The sequence below is a fragment of the Chiloscyllium plagiosum genome, unplaced genomic scaffold (genome assembly GCF_037043375.1).
Source record: "Chiloscyllium plagiosum isolate Xiang-an unplaced genomic scaffold, Cpla_swu_hap1 HiC_scaffold_29, whole genome shotgun sequence".
Lineage (NCBI taxonomy): Eukaryota > Metazoa > Chordata > Chondrichthyes > Orectolobiformes > Hemiscylliidae > Chiloscyllium > Chiloscyllium plagiosum.
Genome location: NW_028270167.1, coordinates 4426151 through 4446185, shown reverse-complemented (window position 1 = coordinate 4446185; position 20035 = coordinate 4426151). Strand labels below are relative to the sequence as shown.

Below are 20035 nucleotides of genomic sequence, written 5' to 3'. Positions count from 1 at the left end.
CCATTTGTCGGTGGCGGAAATGTCAGCGGAACATGCGATTTATGCAGACATTGGTGGGTGAGGACCAGGGAGGTTCTGTCCTTGTGGCAGTTGGAGGGGTGGGGTTTGAGGGCAGAGGTGCAGGACGTGGATGAGATGTGTTGGAGGGCATCTTTAACTGCGTGGAAGGGAAAATTTCGGTGCTTAAAGAAGGAGGCCATCTGGTGTGTTCTGTGGTGGAACTGGCCCTCCTGGGAGCAGATGCGGCGAAGGCAGAGGAATTGGGAATATGGGATAGCATTGTTGCAGAAAATAGGATGGGAGGAGGTGTAATCCAGGTAGCTGTGGGAGTTGCTGGGTTTGTAAAAAATGTCAGTGTTGAGTCGGTCCTCATGGATGGAGATGGCGAGGTCCAGGAAGGGAAGGGAGGTGTCAGAGATAGTCCAGGTGAAGTTAAGGTCGGGGTGGAATGTTTTGGTGGCGTTGATGAACTGTTCAACCTCCTCGCAGGAGCACAAGGTGGCGCCAATGCAGTCATCAATGTAGCGGAGGAAGATGTGGGGAGTGATGCCGGTGTAACTACAGAAGATGGACTGTTCTATGTAGCCAACAAAGAGACAGGCATAGCTGGGGCTCATACGGGTGCCCATGGCTACCCCTTTGGTCTGGAGGAAGTGGGAGGATTGGAAGGTGAAATCGTTGAGGGTGAGGATCAGATCAGCCAAACGAATGAGAGTGTCGGTGGAAGGGTACTGTTGGGGACATTGGGAGAGGGAGAAATGGAGGGTTTGGAGGCCCTAGTCATGGCGGATGAAGGTGTATAGGGACTGGATATCCATGGTGAAAATGAGGCGTTGGGGGTTGGGGAAACGGAAGTCTTGGAGGAGGTGGAGGGCGTGTCTCGAATGTATGTGGGGAGTTCCTGGACTGGGGGTGGGGGTGGGGGGTATTAGGACAGTATCAAGGTAAGTGGAGATGAGTTCGGTGGGGCAGGAGCAGGCTGAGACAATGGGTCGGCCAGGGTGGTCAGGCTTGTGGATCTTGGGAAGGAGGTAGAATCGGGCGGTGCGGGGTTCCTAGACTATGAGGTTGGAAGCTGTGGGTGGGAGATTTCCTGAGGTGATGAGGCTGTGTATGGTCTGGGAAATGATGGTTTGGTGATGGGGGGTGGGGTCATGGTCGAAGGGGGGCGGTAGGAGGAGGTGTCTTTGAGTTGGCGTTTGGCTTCAGCGGTGTAGAGGTCAGTGCATCAAACTACCACTGCACCCCCCTTGTCTGCTGGTTTGATGGTGAAGTTGGGATTGGAGCAGAGGGAGTGGAGGACTGCATGTTGTGAGGGCGAGAGGTTGGAGTGGGGAAGGGGGGGTGGACAGGTTGAGGCTGTTAATGTCCCGGCGGCAGCTGGAAATAAAGATATCGAGGGCAGGTAACAGACCAGCACAGGGTATCCGGGTGGATGGGGTGTGTTGGGGGTGGATGAAGGGGTCCTTGGAAGGTGGGTGGGAATCTTGATGAAAAAGTAAGCTCGGACGCAGAGGCTGCTGAAGAAGCGTTCGATGTCACAAAATGTGTTGAATTCGTTGATCCGGGAGCAGAAGGGGTTGAAGATAAGGCCTTTGCTGAGGACTGATTGTTCATCATCAGTGATGGGGAGGTCTGGGGAGATGGTGAAAACTCAACAGGGCTGGGAGCTAGTCTAATCTCCAGCATCTGCAGTCTTCACTTTCGCTTAATAAATGCTGGCCACTGATGCCCACACCCTGTGAATGAATTTTTTTTTAAAATTAGGAAATCAAATTACAGAGAGCAGTTTTCATAGACATTTTAACATTGGAACATCTTTAGGAAATGTCTTCAAACCAACTCTATCGGTACTCTAAAATACAACAAAGAACTGCAGATTTTGGAGATTTGAAACAAAAGCAGAAATTGCTGGCAAAACTCAGCAGGTCTGGTAGCATCTGTGGAGAAAGCAGAGTTAATGTTTAGAGTCTGGTGACACTTCATCAAATTCTGTTGTTGTTTCTAATTGTAGCCCAACAGCTTTTTTTAATTATTGTCAAATTGACAACCTTCCAAGTTTGTCCCTAGGTCTCAGAAATCAAACCTGGCAAAATGCTCACAAACTCAAAGAAGAAGTTTTATAGTTATAAATGCATTCAACGTGCTGGCAGAAGACTGATGACAGGCTATGGAAACTCATCAATCAAGAACTGAAGAGTCTATTCAGTTTTCCAATGAGCTATAAGAAGGCAAAGAGAAAATCTCGACAGCCTGTCGTGATGGGAGTGTGGGGGTGGAGCATTTAGATTCAGGAAGCTTGAGACAGTCCTGGCACAGTCACAGTGGGTTGAGGGCTCTCTAGTGCTCTGATTTTATCTGCACACCTCTCTCCTTGAGTATTTGTACCATTTCTGAATGTTTAGACAGAACATCGAACAATGCAGCGCAGTACAGGCCCTCCAGCCCTTGATGTTGTGCCGACCTGTGAATTAATGATTTCCAAATCTTTCTTATGGAAATATGATGGGGCTTCTAAAAGTACAATCTGGGTGGAACTGGATTGGATACAGGGGGCCCCACAGTGAGTGGCTTGCTGACGTCTATTGTCTTGACTTGCATGAAGGATGGAAACTGACAAGAATAGTTTCTTTGTAAATTGCACAGTTCAACACCCATGCTATTATCTGCTGTGAGTTGCTGCTAACTGGCAGCAGATTTCACGGCAGGCAGGCTTGTTGCTGAGCACGACTTGGCTGAGATTGATCTCAGTCTATCTCCGTCTATGACTTCCTGTCACCCAGCCTGTCACTGAGGCTCTTGCAATCGCTGCACAGTTTAAATATTTCCTGATTGCACTGCTGATTCTGCTGACGATCAACAAGTGCTACTTGAGGTGTAAGAAGATAAATGTCAGTGAGGGCATAAATAATGACAGAGAGCAGGCAAGGGGCCTGACACTCATCAACAGAATTGCTCTGTGTGAAACAGTGACAGCAAAATTGCTTGTAATTTCAGAACTGTGTTCCAGTTTGTTCTGGATCATTCCACCGAAATTTACAGCAAACATTGGGCGCGTCAGCAGACGAAAGGAGCTGATGTCCTCATTTGTCAACAGAGCAAGCATTCAGCAGGATACAGGGAGATTACTGAGTTCCTTCTCACTGCCTAATAACTGCGTACATTACCTGTGTGCTGTGAATGTGGATCTCAGTACTACAGGGAGTAACTGAGGTGAATAACATAGGATCATCAAATCCCTATAGTGTGGAAGCAGGCCATTTGACCCACTGAGTCTATACTGACCCTCCAAAGAGCATCTCACCTGGATCCACCCCATCCCTGTAACCCTGCATTTCCCATGGCCAATCCACCTGACCTGCACATCTTTGGACTGTGGGAGGAAACCGGAGCACCCGGAGGAAACCCACGCAGACACAGGGAGAATGTGCAGACTTCACACACACGCCCAGTCACCTGAGGCTGGAATCAAACCCAGGACCCTGGAACTCTGAGGCAGCAGTGCCAACCACTAAACCACCATGCCACCTTGGCATGCATTCAATAGAACCACAGAAATGTACAGCACATAAGGAGGCCATTCAACCCATCGTGTCTGTACTGATTCTTTGAAATGGCAGCTGTGAGTAGCATCCCCCATTCCCCCTCTCTCCCTGAAACCTTGTAAGTTTCTTATCCTCATTTAGGAAGTATTAAGTTCTTAACAGCAGCCTTCTAACTGATACAACACTGTGCCATGGTACTGATAGAACACCACTCTGCCATGGTAGTCTCTACTGCATTGGCTGCTGAGGAAGACAGGGGCCTGAGAGAGTACACTTCTGTTTTCTTCCAGCCCTTGTTGACCAGGTGAGTTTTTTACTTCTGCTCTCTTCTTCCAATACCCCTTCAACCAGGTAGCCTCCATAGGTCCCAGCCATCAGCACTGCCTCCCACTTATCAGGGTCAATGTTCACTGTCTTCATAAGCCACCTGCAGCTGTCGTTGCTGCAGAGCACTGGGCAGCCAGTGACTGGGCCAGCGGGCAAGAGGTTCTAAGACAATACAGCCATCACCTGACCAAGAATGTGGTCAAACCAGCACAGCTATCATGGTCTTGGTGATGAGGTCACACACATTCTTAAAAAAAATCATTCATGGGATGAGGGCATCACTAGCCAGGTCAGCATTTATTGCCCATCCCTAATTGCCCAGAGGGCAGTTGTGAGTCAACCACATGGCTGTGGGTCTGAAATCATGTGTAGGCCAGACCAGGTAAGAATGGCAGTTTCCTACCCTACACGACATCAGTGGGTTTTTCCCAATAGTCGGCAAAGGATTCATGGTCGAAGAACGAGGAGAACAAAGAACAATCCAGCACAGGAACAGGCCCTTTGGCCCTCCCAGCCTGCACTGCCACATTTTGCCCTTCCCTTCCATTCTAAAACTGTCTTCACCTACAGGATCCGCATCCCTCTATTCGCTTCGCTTTAGGTATTAGTTCAGGTGCTTCTTGAGTCCTGCTATTGTGTCTGCTTCCATCACCTTCTCTGGCAGCGCATTCCAGGCACTCACCACCCTTTGTAGGAAACATTTGCCTCACACGTCCCTTTTAAACATTTCCCCCCACTGCATTATGAACCTGTGTCGCCTAGTGATTAACATCTCCACCCTGGGAAAAAGCCTCATACTTTCCACTCTATCCACACCATGATAAATGTCTATCAGATTGCCCTTCAACCTCCTGCGTTCCAGTGAGAACAAACTTAATCTACCCAACCTTTCTTCATCGCTAAAATCCCCCATACCAGGCAACATCCTGTTAAAACTTTTCTGTATCCTCTTCAAAGCATCCGCATTGTTCTGATAGTGTGGTGACCAGAATTGTACTGGTCACCATTTATACTCCTCATTCCAGAGTTCAAATTCCACTATCTGCTGTGGTGGGATTTGAACTTGGATCATTAACTGGGTTTCTGGATTAATAGCCCAGTTGTAATTCCTCCAAGCCATTGCCTCCCCTCAAGCTATAGGGACCTCTGAGTTGGTGATCCCAAGGATAGACAGAAAAGTGAAAATTGTTCAGTCTTTTCTTGTGCCAGTGTGAGTTGGCTCAGCCTCACCACCAAGAGAAATTCATTGAGGACACAAACTTTGTAGGCTCTCTGGTGCTCACGGCTGCTGCACACGCCCTCACTCAGCCTGAACACAACAGAGGCAGCTTTTGAAATTCTGGTGTCGGTTTCAGAATCAATTGACTGATTGTTTCTCATCATATCTTCACTCTACAATCACCAGTAATCAACAAGCTTCAGGGTCACATTGTCAATGCTGATAGATGACCATGTAGCAACATCCAGGGTCATGGCATTCATCTTCCTGATACTGATAGTCAAATCAAAGTCTTTACAGAAGTGAGAGAATCCATCCATTTGTTGCTGAAGCTTTTCCTCAGGGTTAGTGCAGCACCATTAGCATAAAGCAACTCCCTGCTGAGGCCTGGATGGACGTTTCTCTTCAATCTCAGCTAAACAAGGTTGAAAAGCTACCATCAATTCAGGAATGTAGGTGGACACCTTCTGTAGATGAATGTAGACAAATTACAGTAACAAAGAGAAGGCTATGCCGAAGAACTTTAGTGTAAGAATGTAACATGGTTGACCCCACTGCAGATCTCAAAGTGTTCTGATGTTGCTCGTGCTGTCACTGGCTTTACCCATTTTAGAATGAGGAGATCACGGGCAGCACATGGCTCAGTGGTTAGCACTGCTGCCTCACAGCACCAAGGTCCCAGGTTTGATCCCAGCCTTGGGTGACTGTGCAAACTCCACGCAGACATTCTCCCCATGTCTGCGTGGGTTTCCTCCGGGTGCTCTGATTTCCTCCCACAGGCCAAAGATGTGCAGGTCAGGTGAATTGACTATACTAAATTACCCATAGTGTTAAGTTCATTAGTCAGAGGGAGATGGATCGGTGTGGACTTGTTGGGCCGAAGGGCCTGTTTCCACACTGTAGGGAATCTGAGCAGCTTTAGGGGCTAGTCATATTTCTTCAGCAGTTGAAATAGACTGCCTCTGCTCACATGGCCAAATGCCTTGCTGAGATTGATGAAGGCAATATATATCATGTCTCCTTTATTCACAGCCTTCCTTTTGCAGCTACCAAACCAAAATGATCATGTTGATCATAGATCTTCCAAACTCAGATGTGGAGAATCTGCAGGCTGCCTAGGCCAATACAAAGCAATGTTCAGCAGAGAGGTGCCTTGATAGTTACTGCAGTCACTCTTACTCTCGCTCAGGGTCACAATCTTTTGAACAATCTTTAGAAATCTAAAGTACAAAGACAGTTGAGAGTTCTAGCCCAGGATTCTCTCAAGGTAATCTTACAGGTTGAGTCAGTAATTAGGAAGGCAAATGCAAAGATGACATTTATTTTGAGAGGACTTAAAGATAAAAGTAGGGATATGCTTCTGAGGCTTCTATAAAGCTCTGGTCAGACCACATTTGGAGTATTGTGCACAGTTTTGGGCCCCATATCTCAGAAAGGATGTACTGGCCATGGAACGTGTTCAGCGGAGGTTCATGAAAATGGTCTCAAGAATGAAAACCCAACATATGAGGAACATTTGAGGTTTCTGAGTTTATACTCAATGGAGTTTAGAAGGATGAGGGGGATCTAATTGAAACTTACAGAATACTGAATAGCCTGGACAGAGAGGATATTGGGAAGATGTTTCCATTGGCAGAAAGACTAGGACGTAGGGGCACAGCATTAGGGTAAAAGGGAAGACTTCTTCAGCCAGAGAGTGGGGAATCTATGGAATTCATTGCCACAGAAGGCTGTGGAGGCCAGGTCATTGAGTATATTTAAGGCTGAGATTGATTGGTTCTTGAGTATCAATGGTTACAGAGAGGAGACGGGAGAATGGGGTTAAGAAACTTATCAGCTATGACTGAATAGCAGAGCAGACCCAATAGGCTGTTTGGCCTAATTTCTAATCCGTTGCCTTATGGTCTTATGATTTAACAGACATATTGCTGAGCATTGTCCTGACCCTCCAGGAGAGAAACAGAACATGCAGATGTTATCAGAGCCTTGGTTTTCCTTGCTTGATGTATTCAGCACCTAGAACATTGCAATTTGCAAGTGAGTCAATAAGTTTTTAAAAAGTGTTTATTCATTAATGAATCTGGGCATTGCTGCCAAGATTAACATGTGTTGCCCATCCCTAGTTGCCCTGGAGGAGATTGTGGTGGGCTGCCTTCTAAAGTCCTCAGGGTGTAGGGATGCCTGTAATGCATTAGGACAGGATTTTGACCCCACGATAGTGAAGGGACAGTGATATATTTCCAAGTCAGGATGGTGAATGGCTTGGAGAGGAACTTGAAGGGGGTGGTATTCCTACATATCTTCTGCCCTTGTCCTTCTCGATGGTGGTTGTTTAAGGAGCATTGTTGAATTTCGGCAGTGCATATTGTAAATGGTTCACACTGGTGCTACTGAGCACTGGTGGTGGGAGTGTGAGTGTTGAAGATGGTACATGGGCTTTGAATCAAGTGGGCTGTATTGTCCTGGATCGTGCCAAGCTCCTTGAGTGTTGTTGGAGCTATAACCATCCAGGCTAGTGGGGAGTATTCCATCTCATTCCTGACTTGTGCCTTGTAGGTTGTAAAGAGTCAGGAGGGGAGCTTTTCACTTCAACATTCCAAGCATTTGAGCCACTCTTGTAGTCACATGCCTGGTCCAGTTAAATCTTTACACTAATCCTATTCCCAGCTCTTGGCTCATAGCCCTCAAAGCAATGGCAAGTGAATATCTAAATACTGCCTAAACATGACAATAGCTTCTGACAGAATCCTTCTTAACCTGGATGGCACAGTGGCTCAGTGGTTAGCACTGCTGCTTCACAGCGCTAGGGACCTAGGTTTGATTTCCAGCCTTGGCCAGCTGTGTGTGCAGAGTTTGTACATTCACCCTGTATCTGCGTGGGTTTCCTTCAAGTGCTCTGGTTAACCCCTACAGTCCAAAGTTGCATGAGTTAGGTGGATTAGCCATGCTAAATTGCCCATAGTGTCCATGGATGTGCAGGCTAGGGAGATTAGCCATGGAAAATGCAGGGTTTCAGGGATAGGGTGGGAGACTGGGTCTAAGTGGAAGGCTATTCAGGGGTTCAAAACAATTTGATGGGCCAAATGGACTCTTTCTACACTGTAGGGATTCTGTGATTTTTTTCAGACAGTGACTTCCAGACTCCCACCACCCTCTGAGTAAAAAGAAAAATCCTCAACTCTCCTCTCAGCCTTCTGCTTCTTACCTCTAAATTGTGCTCCCTGGTTATTGACCCCTCTGCTGATGGGAATGGTAACCCACCCTTATCTACGCCCCTCATTCTCTTATACACCTCATTCAGGTCCCCTCTCAACCTTTACTGCTCCCAGGAAAACAACAGCAGCCTATCCAATCTTCTTTCATATTTCAGCCTGGGCTGAATCATTGGGAGTCTCCTGGCATCCTCTCCAGGACAATCATATCCTTCTGATAAAGTGATGACCAGAACTGTGCACAGTAGTCTGGTTGTGGCCCAATCAGCTCTTTATACACTTCCTGCATAACCTCCTCCTTTTGTATTCTATGCCTTGGTTTTTAAGGTAAGTATGGTATGTATCTTCTTAACTACCTTATTCAGCTGCGTTGATACCTTTAGGCATCCGTGAGTATGCATACCAAGGTCCTTCCTATTTTCATTCCTTTCCAGGGTCCTCCCATTCAGAGTGTAGTCCCTGGTCTTGTTATTCCTCCCAAGTGCATGACCTGATAGGTTTCTGAGTTGAATTCCACTTACCTCTGCCCAACTGATCAGTCCCTTGAATCTTCCTCTCGTTTATAGCTATCCTCACTATTTTGCACCCTACCAATTTTAGAGTCATCTGTGAATTTCTTGATCATATATCCTATGTTTAACTTGAAATTATTAACAAGCATCACAAACAGCAAGGGTCCCAGCACTGAGCTCTCTGAGAACCCAGTGGGAACAGACTTACAGTCTCTCAAGCAGCATGCTCTGCTTCGGTCCTCTCAGCCAGTTTAAGATCCAACATGCAATTTTGCCTCAGATTCCATGGGCTCTTACTTTCTTGGCCAGTCTGCAGTGAAACACCTTATCAAAGCCTTGCTAAAGTCCACGTGATCCATATCAAATGCATTACCCTCATCAACACTTCTGTTTGCTCCAAACAATTCAATCAAATTTGCCAAACATTGCCTGAACAAATCTCTGACTATCCATTATTATTGTGTCTCTTCTAGTGCAGATATATTCTGTCCCTCAGGTTTCTAATAACTTACTCACCATTAGGTTAAGACCGACTAATTTCCTGGTCTACTCTTCCTCCCTAATGAGACAAGATTTGCAGTCCTGCAGTCCCCCATCACTTATTGTGTCAAAGTAAACCCAGATATTGTGGAAAATTTATGAACATTAGTCGAGGTGCACCACCTTGCAGTTTGTTGGACATTTCTTCATTTCTTCTGTATGAGATGTGGCCTTCACTAACAAGACCAGCTTTAGCTGCACATCGGTAATAGGCCTTGGACTGCATCGTTTGTTCAACCATTTCAGAGGCACAAGAGTCAAATATATTTTCTGGGTCTGAAGTAGCACATAGAGTCATATAGCACAGAAACAGACCCTTCAGTCCAACTCATCCATCCTGACCAGACATTCCAATTTGATCCCAACCCATTTGCCAGCATTTGACCCACATCCCTCTCAACCCTTCCTGTTCATATACCCATCCAGATGCCTTTTAAATGTTGTAATTGTACCAGCCTCCACCATTTCCTCTGGCAGCTCATTCCATACACACACCACCCTCTGCATGAAAAAGTTACCCTCGGGTCCTTTTTAAATCTTTCCCCACCACTGTAAACCTATGCCCTCTAGTTTTGGACTCCCCCCACCCTGGGAAATAGAGCTTGTCTATTTACCCTATCCATGGCCCTCATTTTACTAACCTCCACAGCCAGACAAGGTAAAGATGGAAGATTTATTTCCCTATTAGTGGACCAGATTTTGTTTTTAAACAATCAACAGTAGTTTCATAGTCACCACTATTGGGACTAACTTTTGATTTCAGATTTATTAATTGAATTTAAATTTCAATGATCAGGAGCCTGGTCTTGTAGATTACCAGTCTAGTGACACCATCACCACAACTTAAGGAATTAATGAAATCAGGCCACTTGGTTTTAATGAAGTGTTCTAACACAGTGATGTCACCCTCAAACCAGCCAGCTGTTTCCACTCTTGCAGCCCATATGTTGAGAGCGCAGAGTCATAGATTTGGAGTTGAGGTATGCACCATTTCTCTTCGGTGCTCAGTATAAGAAATGCCCGAAGGTTCATGAAAACACAGGCTTTGGGTATCAAATATCATGGTTAAATATCCCAGGTGTTTCAATGCACTGTATGCAAGTGGGTTAAACTTGTTAATGCAGCACACACAGTGTAAACTGACAGTTAAATATCACACTTTGGTACACAATCTGTACTGAGAAAATTAATTGGCATTTGAATTATGATGATGATGTCATGTGCAGAATAACGATGGCACAATCCGTTTTGAAATTCCAAGCGTTCTGTGAGATCAGTGCCTGGAGGAAACATGCAGACATTTCCATAAAATCGCATTACATTCTGTGCAGGCAGAGAATGCCTTCATTATTTGCATGTTCGGGTTCTCACTAATCAGACCCTCATTAGGAAAGATTTACATATTGTGAGCCTCTGACTAGCTCACATTTCAAACAATCAATGGGAAATGTCAGAGGAGCAGTTTTAACGCAGCAGGAGAGATTAATGTTCCATCAGAGCTATGGCTCAGAAACAGGCCATTCAGCCCAACATATTCTGTGGTCATCCTTTCCTAATCCCCTGTTACTACCTTAATCTCTTATTCCCTTATCCCCTTCCTTCAATCACATAACTGACCTATTCTTAAATGTGGACATGGTCTCTATTCCAAACACTAACATTCTTCACCTCACGACTCACTAATATTTAAGCTCATATCCATACCTACTCATTCTAGGCTCCTCAATCTCTTCAATTTTTCTTTTGTCTGTTAGCCCCCTCTCTGGAATTCCTAATGGCTCTGACAATCATCCCACAACTCTGCAATTCTAATAAAAATAATCCCTTTTACATTCCTTAAATTTGTAAGAGCCTATACATCATCCTGGTACACCTTTACTGCATGTTCTCTATCACCTCTATGCCTTCCGCATTTTGTGGAAGCTAAATTACAGCCATGTTTCCCACATTCCAACAGTGGCTACACTTCAATGAGTGCTTGCATTGTCATAAGAATGTCGACAAGTCCTGAGGTGAGGCAACTAATGTGTAAAAATGCAATTTTTTTCTTTCTCTCTTGTCATTTCTTTTCCGTTTTTCTTTCCTCTCATTTTTGCTCTTCATTAAGTAATCCTCACTCCTGCACTGGAGACTCAGGTACTGTACTAAGACAAATCTGAGTTCCAGGGCCCAATGTAAGGTGCTAATCCTGGATCCTAAACCTCAGGAGTAAGACACATCCAAAGGTTCCACGGTGGACTGTCCTGTGCTGCCAGAGGCACGCTGGGGAATTGGTCTGTTGTCTTCATCAATCACACAAAGTTAATCAACACAGCGACAGCACAGGTCAATATTTATAGCTACTCCTTGCTGCAGCTCCAGATTATATTGCTGGTGCTAAATATTACCTTTGCTTCCTCACACACTGCATCCTAGTTCACACGGGGGAAGTTGTTGATTCTGCCAGCATGTGAGTTTTGGACTTTATCTGTTGGAGAACATTCCAAGACACAGAGAGAGAGGGTGATTTTAATAAATTGTGTGGAAACCCCTCAGACAGACTGAATTGTACAATATTGACAGCAATCGTGAGTAACATCAGACGAGTGTCACAAAGTAACCTCGTCTATTTTGGAACAGGTTTCAAGACTAATTGTTAACTCTGTTTCTCTCTCCATAGATGCTACCAGACCTGCTGAGTTTCTCCAGCAATTTCTGCATTAGTTTCCAATTTCCAGCATCTGCAGGATCATTGCTTTTGCCCGTCTGTTTTATGGGGGCAAATTCAGTTAAATTACCCCCAGAGTCACAGATGATTTAAAATCCTCATTTGTTTCTGTGTTGTATCCCAGGGAAGAAACTGTCAGTGCACTGACTGCAACAACTCAAGGAGAAACTGCACCGACAGCTTCTCTGGGAAACTAAGGATGGACAATCAATGCTACGCAAGTCTGCAACTCTTAAATAAATTTTACATTTTGCACCTTACCATTGCCTACTTGGAGATAGGCAAAAGTGAGGACTGCAGATGCTGGAGATCATAGTTTAGATTACAGTGGTGCTGGAAAAGCACAGCAGGTCAGGCAGCATCCGAGGAGCAGCACATTGACGTTTCGGGCAAAAGCCCTTCATTCCTGATGAAAGGCCTTTGCTCGAAACGTTGATTTTCCTGCTCCTTGGATGCTGCCTGACCTGCTGTGCTTTTCCAGCACCATTCTACTTGGAGATAGCCTGAATTAGGCTGGCCTTGAGCTATCTGACACCAGGGAAATATTACTGAGGTTCATCTCATGAAACTGATAGCTCATGACCATAGATGTCACAGAACCTTCCTCATCTTCGATTTCATGATCCTTATCTTTTCACCAAATGTAGAGTTACCCTGCTCCTGGTGTGAGGCACCCTGTTGACCTGTCAATCAATTGGTAGTTGAATGATAGACCCAGAATTTCTCCAGAAGTCTCATCCCTTTAACTGTGATCACCAAATTGTCTTCCTGCTCACTTGCTGTGAATAGATCAGCAACCATCTTAATATGGTTTGTCCAAATGAGGGGAGACAACAGCCTATTGGTATTATCACTGGTTTGTCAATCCAGCGGCCCAGGTTATGCTCTGGGGATCCAGGTTTGAATCCTGCCATGACAGATGGTGGAATTTGAATTCAATAAAACTAAACTCTAGAATTAATGATGACCATGAATCCATGGTTGAAAAAAACCCATCTGGTTCACTAATGTCCTTGAGGGAAGGAAACTGCCATCCTTACCTGGTCTGGCCTATGTATTACTCCCAACCCACAACAATGTGGTTGACTCTTAACTGCCCTCTGACTGATATGGGATGGGTAATAGATACTGCTTAGCCAGCAATGCTCTCATCCCATGAGTGAAATTTTAAAAAGATCGTCTGTATTGTAGTAATAAACTAATGTGAAATATTTTCAGACATCTGAGGGTGGTGCCAAGTTGATCAGATTAAAAACTTATTTTCTCTTACCTTAAGTTTATCTCTGAACACCGTGGAATAAAGCCCCTGAACTCTAACATTCACAGAATCTCAGAGTGTTGCAGGTGCAGAAGGAGGTAATTCAGCCCATCTTGCCTGCACAGCCTGTTAAACGAACAGCATTGTCTGCTGCCACTTTGCGGCGTTCTCCCTGGACCCATACACAATGTTTCTATTCAAATAACCACCCAGGTGCCCCTCTTGAAAGTCTGAATTGAACCTGCCGCCTCCAGATTTCACAGGCAGTGCATTCCACACCCTAACAACTGGCTGAGTGAAAAAAGATTTTTTTCCACATCACCCTTGCTTCATTTTGACATCGTTTGAAATCTGTGCCCTCTTGTTTTTGTTTCTTTGACAAGTAGAAATAGTTTCTCCTCTGTCCAGCCCACTCATGGTTTTGAAAACCCCAATCAAATCTCCTCTCAGCCTTACTTTCTCCAACGAGAACAATCCCTAGATCCCGCAGATGTTTTCGGACGGAAAACTCTCACAATGTGAAATAATTTGGACAGCGAACAACTGAGTAATCCCAATGTTACTCATCATGGAGGTTACTTGCTGGGTTACATTCATTGAATCATAGGATCCCCACAGTGTGGAAGCAGGCCATTTGGCCCTTCGAGTCCATACTGACCCTCTGAAGAACATCTCACCCACACCCATCCCCATACCCGTAACTCACGTTTCCCATGGCTAATCCACCAAACCTGCACATCTTTGGACTGTGGTAGGAAACCGAAGTACCCGGAGGAAAACTATACAGACACGGGGAGAATGTGCAAACTCCACAGACAGTCACCAAATGCTGGAATTGAACTGGAATCCCTGGTGCTGTGAGGCAGCAAGGGCTAACCACTGAGTTAAAGCTGTTCAGCAAACTGATCCCAGGGGACTGTCCTAGTAATCATGAATTATTTTAATTTAATGGATTAAGGTACTTGTGGTAAATAGAGATTGAATTTGTCATTTTAATTAACTATCCAATGGGCAGGAGCCTCTGTCATCTGATTAATGACCATTATCCCAGAAAGTTGACCTTTCACTCTTGAAATTTGATTTGGGATCCAATCTAAAGCAGTGATCTGTTTAAATTAACAGTGATCAGTATGTGCTGCTGCCTCAAACTTAACAAACTTGCTTCATTGGGCCATCCTTTCAGTGTTTGATTTTTATTGACGCTGTCAACTCGAAGCTTGTGATCCTGAAGGAATCTTCCTCATAAAACAGATAAAAAAAAATATAAAGAGGAGAAGGTGGGCGGGGCAGGGGCTTGCTGGGTCTGTATTGTCTGCACTTTTGTATGTAACAGTACTGTCTAATGTACAACTGTCATTGCTGTTGTCTCTTTATATCTTTGTGAAACTGGGATTTGAGGTTTGTCCTCATGTCCCTGTAAACTGTTTGTTTGAATGGTAGGGTTTGGGGCCTGGCTTTGCTGCTCCTCTCCCTTGTAAAACTGCTGTCTTTTGTGTACAGCTGTCAATGTTTTTTGTAAACTGTTTTGTAAATAAAAAAAAAAAAAAAAATATAAACAGGGGGAAAAAAAAAAAAACTGGGAGAAAAAAAAACAGATAAAAAAAAATATAAAGAGGAGAAGGTGGGCGGGGCAGGGGCTTGCTGGGTCTGTATTGTCTGCACTTTTGTATGTAACAGTACTGTCTAATGTACAACTGTCATTGCTGTTGTCTCTTTATATCTTTGTGAAACTGGGATTTGAGGTTTGTCCTCATGTCCCTGTAAACTGTTTGTTTGAATGGTAGGGTTTGGGGCCTGGCTTTGCTGCTCCTCTCCCTTGTAAAATTGCTGTCTCTTGTATGCAGCTGTAAATGTAACTGTTTGTTGTAAACTGTTTTTGTAATTTGTTTAATAAAATAATATAAAGAGAAAAAAAAAACAGATAAAAAAAAATAAAACAGATAAAACTTGTGAATGCTGAAGATGTGCAATACCCCAAAAATAGAAATTGCTGGAGAGCCTCAGTAGGTCCCGCAGCATCTGTGGAGAGAGAAACAGAGTTAACATTTCAGGTCCAATGACCAGTCAGTTCTGAAGAAGAGTCACTGGACCCAAAATGTTACTCCATCGAGTGGTCTGAGTGGTCCAGGGTATTATCAGGGTCTCTGGATTAATAGTTTATTGAAAATACTAGTAGGCATCACCTTCCCATAAATAAGGGTCATAACTTCAAGATGTATTTTACTCATTTGTGGGGTGTGAGCTTTGCTGGTTGGCCAGCATTTATTGCTCTCATTGCCCTTGAGAAGGTGGTGGCAAGCTGTACACATTATGCCAGGTGCAGTCTCACAAATGCCTTGTACAGTTGCAGCAACACTTCCTCACTTTTATACTTTATTCTTTTAGCAACAAATGCCAAGATTCCACTTGCCTTCTTTATTACCTGCTGTACCTGTGCACTAGTTTTCCGTGATTCATGCAGGAGGGCACCTAGATCTCTCTACACCAAAGCACTGTAGCATTTCTCTCCATTTGCTTCTAAAGGATGTGTTGATCAAACATAATGCTGCACTTGGGCCAGGATGATGCTACACTTGCAAATAACCTCAAGGGAAGAGAATTAAAATAAGTTATAAAACATGTTAGTGCATCTCTTGAAGGGTCCATAGATGGTGCTGTGAATAGTGCAAGGTGATATGCCCAAATCATTAGAATACAGACAATTAGAGCTTGGTTAAGTCTCAGTTAGAAGGTCTGGACCTGTTTCTGACTGGAACAGAGATGGCCTTGTACGAGAGACATCAAGTTATGTTCAACAATGCTAAAGGAATATTCTTGATCACCTAACACGGTAAGAGAGAAGTCATTCTGTCATCTCCAAATGAACATTTGCTAATCTGTGTATTTTGCCTCTCTCAGGAGATATTGTAACTCTGAGGGGGTGTGAGTGTCTCTATTGTGAAGCATTGAGGTTGGTTAGCTCAGTTGGTTGGATGGTTGGTTTGTAATGCAGAGTAACGCCAACAGCATGGGTCATTTCCCACACTGGCTGAGTGTACTGTAACATTACATTACTTACAGTGTGGAAACAGGCCCTTCGGCCCAACAAGTCCACACCGACCCACCGAAGCGCAACCCACCCAGACAGATTCCCCTACATTAACCCCTTAACCTAACATTATGGGCAATTTAGCATAGCCAATTCACCTAACCTGCACATTTTTGGACTGTGGGAGAAAACCGGAGCACCCGGAGGAAACCCACGCAGACATGGGAATTGAACCCAGGTCTCTGGCGCTGTGAGGCAGCAGTGCTAACCACTGTGCCACCGTGCTGCCCACTGTAGTTACCATACCGGGACTCTCCTAAATCTCTCACCTTGCCTGAGGGATGGGTGACCCTCAGATAAAACCTCTCTAATGAGGGAACAGCCCCAGTGGGCTCAGCGTGGAGTGGTGGCAGACCCCTGGTGGTTGAAAGCACCACCCGTGAAGGCTCCTCCCGTGATTAATACGAGGTTGACAGGCAGACAAGTTGCTCGGCCTAGGTACCTACATGGTGGTTCCAAACCCCATATGGAGATAAGACTTTGACAATAAGATCTGGGCGCTTTTCTTATCTTTTGGCTTTCTTTTACTTCTGCTGTAGTTTTCTTTAAGATCCCGGTTTTGTTATCAAGATGGCACTGGAGAATGGCGATGTTGTAGATTTTTGACGGTACTCCTGTATTCCTATACGTGAAAACATGTGAAATAAAATCTATTTCTAGTTCTAAGATGATGGCAACTTTATTTTGAATCAACACAACAGATTGGAGGCCGAGAGTGTCTTTTACTGTTTGTTAGTTTCCCATATGGCCACCAATCCCTTATTTGTGTTGAAGGGAAAACATGGATTTCAAATTGAGAAGCAAATCCAGATTTTGAAGACACAATTTCATCAATGATAGCTGATTATCAAAGTACCAGGATGTCAATAATCAGCAGATTTTTATCTTGACAAAGTAAGATAGTATGATACTTGGTACTCAGCAAGGTCTCTTCCACTCGCTGGCACTTTCCATGAGCAGTAATTGAAATATTAAAACCTTCAGTATGACATTAATGGGTTTTTCTCTATTGAACTGAATGCAAACCACATTAAAAGTCCCATGGTACTCTTCCAGATGTTTATTTCTGTAAAGTTTCCAGAGTTGATGCTATCCAGCTGGAACTAAACCCAATCAGTGCTTGTCATCTGTAGAAAGACTCCTGTTTGTACTAAGTTTCAACATCCACCTACTGTTCCACTCCAACTAACCCTGCTCAGGCATAGAGAATATAGAGAGTCTGAACTTCAATATGGCTCTCTAAAATATGCTATAATCACACCCTCTAGCTCTGGATGTATGTTTGCTCGCTTGCTGAGCTGGAAGGTTTGTTTTCAGACGTTCCGTCACCATATTAGGTAACATTATCAGTAAGCCTCCAGATGAAGCACCAGTGATATGGCCTGCTTTCTATTTTTATTTAAGTTTTCTTGGGTTGGTGATGTCATTTCCTGTTCTTTTTCTCAGGGGTGGTAAATGGGATCCAAGTCAGTGTGTTTGTTGATAGAGTTCTGGTTGGAATGCTATGCTTCTCAGAATTCTCACGCATGTCTCTGTTTGGCTTGTCCAAGGATGGATGTGTTGTCCCAGTCAAAGTGGTGTCCTTCCTCATCTGCATGTAAAGATACTAGTGAGAGAGAGTCATGTCTTTTTGTGGCTAGTTGATGTTCATGTATCCTGATGGCTAGTTTTCTGCTGTAGTGTAGTGTTTGTTACAGTTCTCGCAAGGTATTTTGTAAATGACATTAGTTTTCCATGGTGTCTGTGTGGAGTCTTTCAAGTTTATTAGCTGCCGTTTAGTACGTTGGTGAGTTTGTGGGCTACCATGATGCCAAAAGGTTTGAGTAGTCTGGCAAACATTTCTGAGTTGTCTTTGATGTAGGGGAGAGTGGCGAGGGTTTCTGGACATGTCTTGTCTGCTTGTTTGGGCTTGTTGTGGAGAAATCGGTAGACTGTGAATCGGGTGCCTGTTTTTTTTGAATTCACTATATAGGCACCTTAACAGACACTAAAAAAGCCATCTTAGTAAGAGGATTAAATTACAACTTCCAGGATACAGACAAGAAATATTTCTTAGCAGCATTAGAAACAAAACTGAAAGACAACCAACTCACAGAAGAAATCCAGCAAACCATCAGACAGACAGTTGCACTGACATTAAGCAGAAAAAAACGAAGGAAACACACTCAATACACAAGAAAGGAAAGCACTGGAAAGACTAAAATGAGCATTGTTTTCAGACCTGCAGACAAAGGACTCCAGATAGTCATTTTAAATCAAAGAGACTACATTGAAAAAGTGAACGCACTACTTGCAGATACCAACACTTACCAACAAGTGGCGTTAGACATGACCTCACAACTGGAGAACCGAGTCACAGCCCTACTCAAAAAACTTCAGAAACCTGGAGAAATAAATAAGACTGTCTTCTAAAATTTTAAACCAAACAGATCCAACACACCACGCTTCTATGGATTACCCAAAATTCACAAACCAGGAGCCCCCCTTGGACCCATAGTCTCACTACCTGGAACACTACCTTACAGATTGGCCAAGGAGCTAGACCAAAGACTAAGACATTTAGTAGAAGACTCAAGCCATTCCATCCACTCCACTCAAGAATTCCTGAAGACCATCAAAGACACCAAGATAGAAAAGGATGAAAAAATGGTCTCCTTTGACGTAACAGCCCTGTTCACATCCATCAACATCAACCTGGCCAAGGAAACACTGACTATACTATTAGAAGAGCCAAACACCACCAACTTCATCAGCAAGGACAGTATTGTCAAGCTAGTGGACCTATGCCTTACCACCCACTACACCTTCAACAACAAAACCTACAGACAAACCAACTGAATAGCCATGGGATCTCCAATATCAGGATTCTTAGCAGAGGCCATAATGCGGAGACCTGAACAAACAGCTCTGCCAATCATCCAATCCAAACTTTCGGTCCGTTACATGGATGACACCTTTGTCATCACTAAACAAAACAAATTAGAGGAAACCTTCAAGACCATCAATAATACCCTTACTGGCATAAAATTCACTAAAGAGGAGGAAAACAACAACAAACTGCCATTCCTAGATATCACAGTAGAGCAAACAGTCAATGGGGAACTTCAAACCAGCGTCTACAGGAAAACTACACAAATGGACCAAATACTGAACTACAGAAGTAATCATCCTAACACCCACAAACGAAGCTGCATTCGAACATTATTTCAATGAGCCACCATACATTAGGGCACAGAGGAACTACGCAGAGCAGAGCAAAATCACCTACACAGGCTCTTCAAAAAGAATGTGTACCCAATGAACACAGTCCACCGATTTCTCAGCAAATAACCTAACAAGCAGACAAAACATATCCAGAAATCCTCGCCACTCTCCCTCATCAAAGATATCTTGGAAATGACTGCCAGATTACTCAGACCCCTTGGCATCTTGGTAGCCCACAAATCCACCAACATACTAAAACAGCAGCTAATAAACTTGGAAGACTCGATACAGACAACAAGCAAAATTAATGTTATTGCAACATACCGTTCAAGAACTGAAACTAGCACTACATTGGACAAACAGGCAGAAAACTGGCCACAAGGATACATGAACATCAACTAGCTACAAAATGACATGACCCAC

General features: G+C 44.2%; 1 pseudogene; it reads left to right on the top strand.

Annotated features, from left to right (window-relative positions):
- LOC148142237 (uncharacterized) overlaps positions 1–20035 on the top strand; it is a 43119-nt pseudogene that overhangs the window by 12958 nt on the left and 10126 nt on the right.